Below are 6,892 nucleotides of genomic sequence, written 5' to 3' on the forward strand. Positions count from 1 at the left end.
TGATTCAACCGTGTTGTGGTCAGAGTCAGTGGTCTTCATGTTGCTGATGTGGGCTACTTATTCTGACTTTCATTTTGGGCTCATGGCTGATTCTGTCAACTGCCCGGCCATATCCATTCTTCTCCTCTTTACTAAAGGTACCTAGGTTTGTTTTCCCAGAGTTAATGCTGTTTAATGTTTTGTGGGGTCTTTGTGAGGAAGATTAGCCCTGAGCTAACTGCTGCCAATCCTCCTCTTTTTGCTGAGGAAGACTGGCCCTGAGCTAACATCCATGCCCATCTTCCTCTACTTTATATGTGGGACGCCTGCCACAGCATGGCTTGCCAAGTGGTGGCATGTCCGCACCCAGGATCCAAACCGGTGAACCCTTGGCCACCAAAGCAGAATGTTTGCACTTAACCACTGTGCCACCAGGCTGGCCACAATGCTGTTTGATGTTTTTGAACACATTTCCCAGTTTTTCTCATAACCGATGGTGGGCAGAGCTTATACCCCTGGCCAACGAGGACGGCAGAATTCACTGGTTTGGATTCCTAGTGAGCTGTTGGAGATCGGGGGATGGTTTGTCACTCTTTTTCTCTTAACCGAGTTCCCCTTGCTCTCCTTCCTTGTTGCTCTCTGGAAACTGGATGAAATTCCCTGAATTAGCACAAGCAATTTTAGGATCATTGGAATGAAGGTCATGGTATCAATAACACAACCCTCAAAATACGAGATTTCTCACTCCCCAGTGGCATGTGTTTTGGTGTCCATGGCTGCAATAGACTGTATTTCTGGACTTATTACATGAAGCAAACCCATAGTTTGATTAGAAAGCATTTTAGGGGAGATGTTTATGACTCAGTGAAGTGCTAAATGCTAACCCTAGTATGTGGCCAGTTTTTTTATAACTGCCTCTTGTGTGTTTCAAAGTACTATTCATTTCTTTGATTTGGGGTGGGTTCAGCATTCAGTACATGTCTGAATGGTTAAGCTTCTTGAGTGTTTTTACAATCTTTCTCTTTCTCTCTTTTTTTTCTTTCCTTTGGTAAGGAAGATTGTCCCTGAGCTAACGTCTGTGCCAATCTTCCTCCATTTTGTATGTGGGACGCCACCACAGTGTGGCTTGATGAGTGGTGTGTAGGTCCACACCCAGGATCCGAACCCACAAACCCTGGGCCACTGAAGGGGAGCTCGTGAACTTAACCACTATGCCACTGGGCCAGCACCTTTACAATCTCTTGATTGTAAGATTTTTGACTCCTGTTCCATCATTTACTGAGCAAGTTCATAATATAACAGCCCACTCTGGAAGTGAATTATCAAAGTCTTAGAGCCTTGTTAATTCTTACTTAATGTGTTTGGAGACAGTGTTATTAGATGCATAGGAGTTTGGGCATTTTCTTTATTAACAGGTGAGTTTTCTTTCTAGTCTATGTTTTCACCATCTTTTCTACCAACAATGATTTTTTGGGGTTCATTCCTGTAATAAGGGTGAAAATTTCTGTGTCCCTCACCGTGAGCAAGTCTTTGCAGGTATCACCTCATTTATGACCAGCACTCCACAGAGAAACACTTTGAACATCCCCTTTTTAAAAAAAAAAAATTAACTTATTTTTTTTTTTTGAGGAAGATCAGTCCTGAGCTAACATCTGCTGCCAATCCTTCTCTTTTTGCTGAGGAAGACTGACCCTGAGCTAACATCCGTGCCCATCTTCCTCTACTTTATATGTGGGACGCCTGCCACAGCATGGCTTGCCAAGTGGTGCCATGTCCACACCCGGGATCCGAACCGGCGAACCCCGGGCTGCCACAGTAGAATATGCAAACTTAACCACTGCACCACTGGGCCAGCCCATGAACATCTCCTTTTTATAAATGAGGAAGCTGAAACACAGCATGTAAGGAAACTTGCCATTGTAAAATGGCTTCTTCTGAGTTTCGAAGCAATGGGTGTTTTCATTGTCACCTTCAGAGTTCAGGACATGTATTAGTTTCCTGTTGCTGCTGTAACAAGTTTCCGCATATGTAGTGGCTTTAAATAACACATGTTTGTTATCTTACATCTCTAGCGGTCAGAAGTCCAAAAGGGGTCCCCCCGGGCCAGAATCAAGGTGTCCACAGGCTGCATTCCTTTCTGGAAGCTCTAGGAGAAAAATCCATGTTCTTGCCTTTTCCAGCTTCTGGAGCCACCTGCGTTCCTTGGCTCATGGCCCCTTCCTCCATCTTCAAAACCAGCAACCATGGTTGAGTCCTCAGATCACATCCCTCTGATCCTAACTCTTCTGTACGAGTCCTTCCACTTCCATATATAAAGATGCTTGTGACTACGTTGGGCCCACCTGGGTAATCCAGGATCATCCACCTTCTCAAAATCAGCTGATTAGCACCCTTAAATCCATCTACAACCTTAATTCCCATTTGCCGTGTAAGGTAAGATATTCACAGGCTCTGGAGATCAGGGCATGGATATCTTCAGGGGCCATTCTTCTGTCCACCACAGCACATAGGTGAAACACCAAGCTTATTAACTGACCAAAAGAAAACCTTCAATGCTAAATTTTTCTGGCTTTCGACACTGTCTTATTATTAACCAGACGTAGTTTCCTGAGCATCTCCTGCAGGCCATGGACTGTGGACTCTGGGTCTAAATCGGGTCAGCACACTTTTTCTGTAAAGGGCCAAAGAGTGAATACTTTATTCTCTGTGGGCCACGAGGTCCCTGTCTGCGCTGCCCACTCTGCCATTAGAGCACAAGGCAGCCATACACGTACGAGCAAATGGATGTGGCTGCATCCCAATGAAATTTATTTATGGACACTGAAATTTGAATTTCACATAATTTTCACATATCATGAGATAATCTTGTTTTGATTTTTTCCAGCCATTTAAAAGTGTAAAACGGGGGCCGGCCCTGTGGCTGAGTGGTTAAGTTCACGTGCTCCACTCTGGCGGCCCGGGGTTTCGCTGGTTCAGATCCTCAGCGCGGACATGGCACCGCTCATCAAGCCATGCTGAGGTGGCGTCCCACATAGCACAACCAGAGGCACTCACAACTAGAATATACAACTGGGTACCGGGGCTTTGGGAAGAAAAAAGAAGAAAGGAGGAAGATTGGCAACAGATGTTAGCTCAGGGCCAGTCTTCCTCGCCAAAAATAAACAAACAAATGAATAAAATAAAAATGTAAAACCATTCTTAGCTTACGAGCCTCATTTGGCCTACAGGCTATCTTTTACTGACCTCTGGTCTAAAACAAAGAATAAACCAAGGCTTTACTTCATCATATCCACTTTGTTGTGGAGAAGACAGATAGATAAAGGCATGGCTCTGTCTATCCCTATTTTTTTCCTTTTCCTTTCAGTCTTTTAAAAATTGGGAAATATAATAGCACAACCAGAAGGACCTACAACTAGAATATACAACTATGCACTGGGGGTGGCCGGGGGGGGGCTTTGAGAATAAGAAGAAAAACAAAAGATTGGCAACAGATGTTAGCTCAGGTGCCAATCTTTAAAAAAAAAATATTGAGAAATATGGATACCCAAAAGTGTATGAAAATGTCCACACACAGTTAAAAGTCAATAAGTGATCACCACGTACCCACCAGCCAGGCCCATAAACGGTTCATCATTAAGTGTCAAGCAATTCGTGTCATCAGTGCAGCCCCCCAGTTCCCAAGAGGGAGCCACTATCTCGCATTTCAGATTCTTCATTCCCTTGCTCTCTATGCTGACTGCCTATGCGTAAATCCCCGAATGCCATATTTCCTGTTTCTGCTGATCTTTATGCTACAAATTGAAGATTTCTTTGTGTCTTGCTTCTTTCAGAGAAAGAAAGAGTAACCCAGGGAGGCGGCAGGTAGCTTTCGCGCTTTCATTCTCGCTGTCCTGTGGGTCCGTTTAGTTAAATTCATTTAGGAGACCCTCATTATGTTACCTCCCTGTAGACACTGCAGACATTGCTGCTAACACCAATTTCAATCGGTTTCCTGCTGGATATCTGTATGTCACTCGTGAAGTGGAATGGCTGGGTTGTACGACTTGCAGATGTTCAATAGAAAAGTATTTGAGACAGAAGAGGATTGTATGATTCCATTTCTATGGAATTTCCGGAAGAACCAAATCTGGCGAGGCAGCAGGCAGATCGGTCGTTGCCGGGGGTTGGAGGTGGGGCCAGGAATTGACTGCAAACTGACGAGAGGGAAGTTTTTGGGATCGTGGAAATGATCTAAAACCGGGCTGTGGTGATGACTGCACGATTCTGTAAATTTATGAAAAATCATAGAATTGTACACTGACAATGAGAGCGCTTTACAGTCTGTAAATTATACCTTCCTGAACCTGTGGAGGAAGAAAAGGAGAGAAAAAGAGGGAAAGAGAGAAAAAGAAACGTCACAAGTCCTCTCGGGTGCCCACAGCTGTGTGACACCCAAAAGCTCCAGTAAGTTCAGCTTTTGGTGTTTTGGGAAGCGCTGGGGGAAAGACACTCACTCTGTGATGTCAGGATCTATCCAGCTTGACCCTGTCTCCCCAGCCCCACCGCCTGCCTTTCACAGAATCACTGCTTCATCCCAGAATCTGGGTGCCTGCGGGCCCTTCCCGTCAGCCCCGGACCATGCCAAGGGAGCCATGTCCACTCCTATCCCCAGGGAGGACCATGCAGAGGAAAAAGACCCCAGCTAGGAGTCAGAATCCCTCGACTCAACTCCCGAGGGGGCAAAAAATAGGGCTTTGGGGATCCCCTGCCTCTCCACCCCCATTCCCATGGTCCTCAGTTCCTACAGCTGTAAAAGGAGAATTTTTAACAATTGGTTTAACAAACATACACCAAGCCCCTTTTAAGAGGTTTACAAATATTAACTCCTTTAATGCTCACAGTGAACCTATGAAGTGGGGGACTATTATTCCCATTTTATAGCAGAGGAAACTGAGGCACGGAGAAGCTAAGCAAGCTGCCCAAGGTCACACAGCAGGCTGGGGGCCAGGTGGGATTCCACGCCGGGTTGTCCTGCACCAGAGACTTGGCTCTTAGAGGCCTCCCTGTGCTAACCGGGTCCTGAATCTGAGTTCTCTTCTGTTCTCCCCTGCCGGGACGCGAGCTCTGGGGGCGGGGACCTCGTCGGGCACACAAAGGCATTTAATTAACATTGTGGAAGGAAGAAGGGATGGATGGTCTTAGGGTGGCCACACGCCTTCGGGACCGCCCGAGCCCTCCTGCAGCGCGGCGCCCCGGGAGCTATACTCGTGGCCGGGGCTTCCAGTCCCGGGAATCGGGATCCTGCGGTCCAGGCGGGACAAGAAATAACCCACCTGCTTGGACCGTCAGAGTCGAGGATGGAGCAAAACCCACTGGCAGCGGGCCGCGCGCGCCACCTGGCGGCCGAGTCCTGCTAAGACCGCCGCCCGGAGACGCACACGTTGCTTTGGGCGAAGCGGAGGCCGCGTCTCCAAGGGAGTCGCTATCCGGGGTGTTAACCGGGTTTGTCTGGAAATCAGTGCATGAAGCCGGGGCCGTGGACCAGCGGCTTCCGAAGGTTTCTGACCGTGATGCACGGTAAGAAATCATTTCACATCAGAATAGTCTCACCACCTACCACCCCGTCCCACAGAATGTTTATTCTACCCTATTCCTGTTTTTAAATGCTGGGCAGAGCTTCTTAAATTGATTTCCTGCCTCGATTGAGTCTCCACTGATAATCCAGGATAGTGACTTCCACTGTCCCAGATTATCCCACTTTTTTTTTTTTCAGCTGCCAAAGATTCTGATGGAGAAAGTGTTGGCACCTAGACCACTCCCCCAGTGATATTTCCCCACCACGGTCAGGCTCCTCCACTGCCAGCTGTGATTTCAAGCTGAGGAACTGGGCTCAGAGAGTTGAAGACACTTGTCCAAGGCCACACAGCTTGGATGCGGCAGTGCCGGTTTCTGCCTCACTCTTGGAGGAAAGAAATCACTAAATGCCCCAAATTTCACTGCTATTGAGTATAATTTAATTCAATCCTTTCTCCATTTTTGCCAATAAGATCGAGCTGTGCTAGTCTGCTCTTTTCTTATATTATTTAATGTAAATGAATGGCATTCCAGAGGTCAGGCTTAAAAACGCAAGTTTTCATATGTAACAAGATGAATCTGAGATGGCAACGGAGTCTGTGTTGAGGGGACAACCAACGGCACCGTGAGCATCACCGTCATCAACACTGTCACCAGCACCATCACCAGCGCCATCATTATCGCCGTCACCACATCCTGTTCTCTGTCACCACCAGCATCACCATCACTATCTCGTCCATCAACACCACTGTCATCAAAGCCACCGCCTTCACCATCACCCTCACCATTCCCGTTATGGGCAGCATCACACCGACACCACCAAAACCACCGTATCACCGTTATCAACAAAGTCACCACCACCACCAACACCCTCACCACCACAAAAGTCACCTCCCCTCAAAGCAGGTGTCAGGGAGCCACTCTGTCTCCTAGCTACAGCCTTGGGCCAGCAGGCCTGCATCCTCCATCCCTCTCTCCACCCTGGGCTGACAGGAACGTGACTGACCTCAGGGGAAATGCTGCCTCGCTTGGGAGCCAAGTGGATTCTGGGTTTGATTCTCTGTAAGTGGCCCCAGACGTACTCTGGGCTTGTTACCACAGGGCTGACCATCTATAAATGGCAAGCCCAGCCCCCGGACCAAAGGATGGCAGAGGAGTGTCTGTTCAGTGTATCCGAGAGTCGGGGTTCACCTGAACCCCTCCTACTATCGTGGTTTGTGCGACCACTTTGGGGAGGGGGAGATCCAAGGGCCTGGGTCTGCTGTGCTCGCTTTCCTGTCTGTGGAGAGAAAGAGGAGGAAGTCACTCTGGACGCAGATAGGGCCAGTGGTCAAGACTCAGCTCCACACCAGGTCCCAAG

Source organism: Equus asinus, chromosome 26, assembly GCF_041296235.1.
Source record: "Equus asinus isolate D_3611 breed Donkey chromosome 26, EquAss-T2T_v2, whole genome shotgun sequence".
NCBI classification, from domain to species: domain Eukaryota; kingdom Metazoa; phylum Chordata; class Mammalia; order Perissodactyla; family Equidae; genus Equus; species Equus asinus.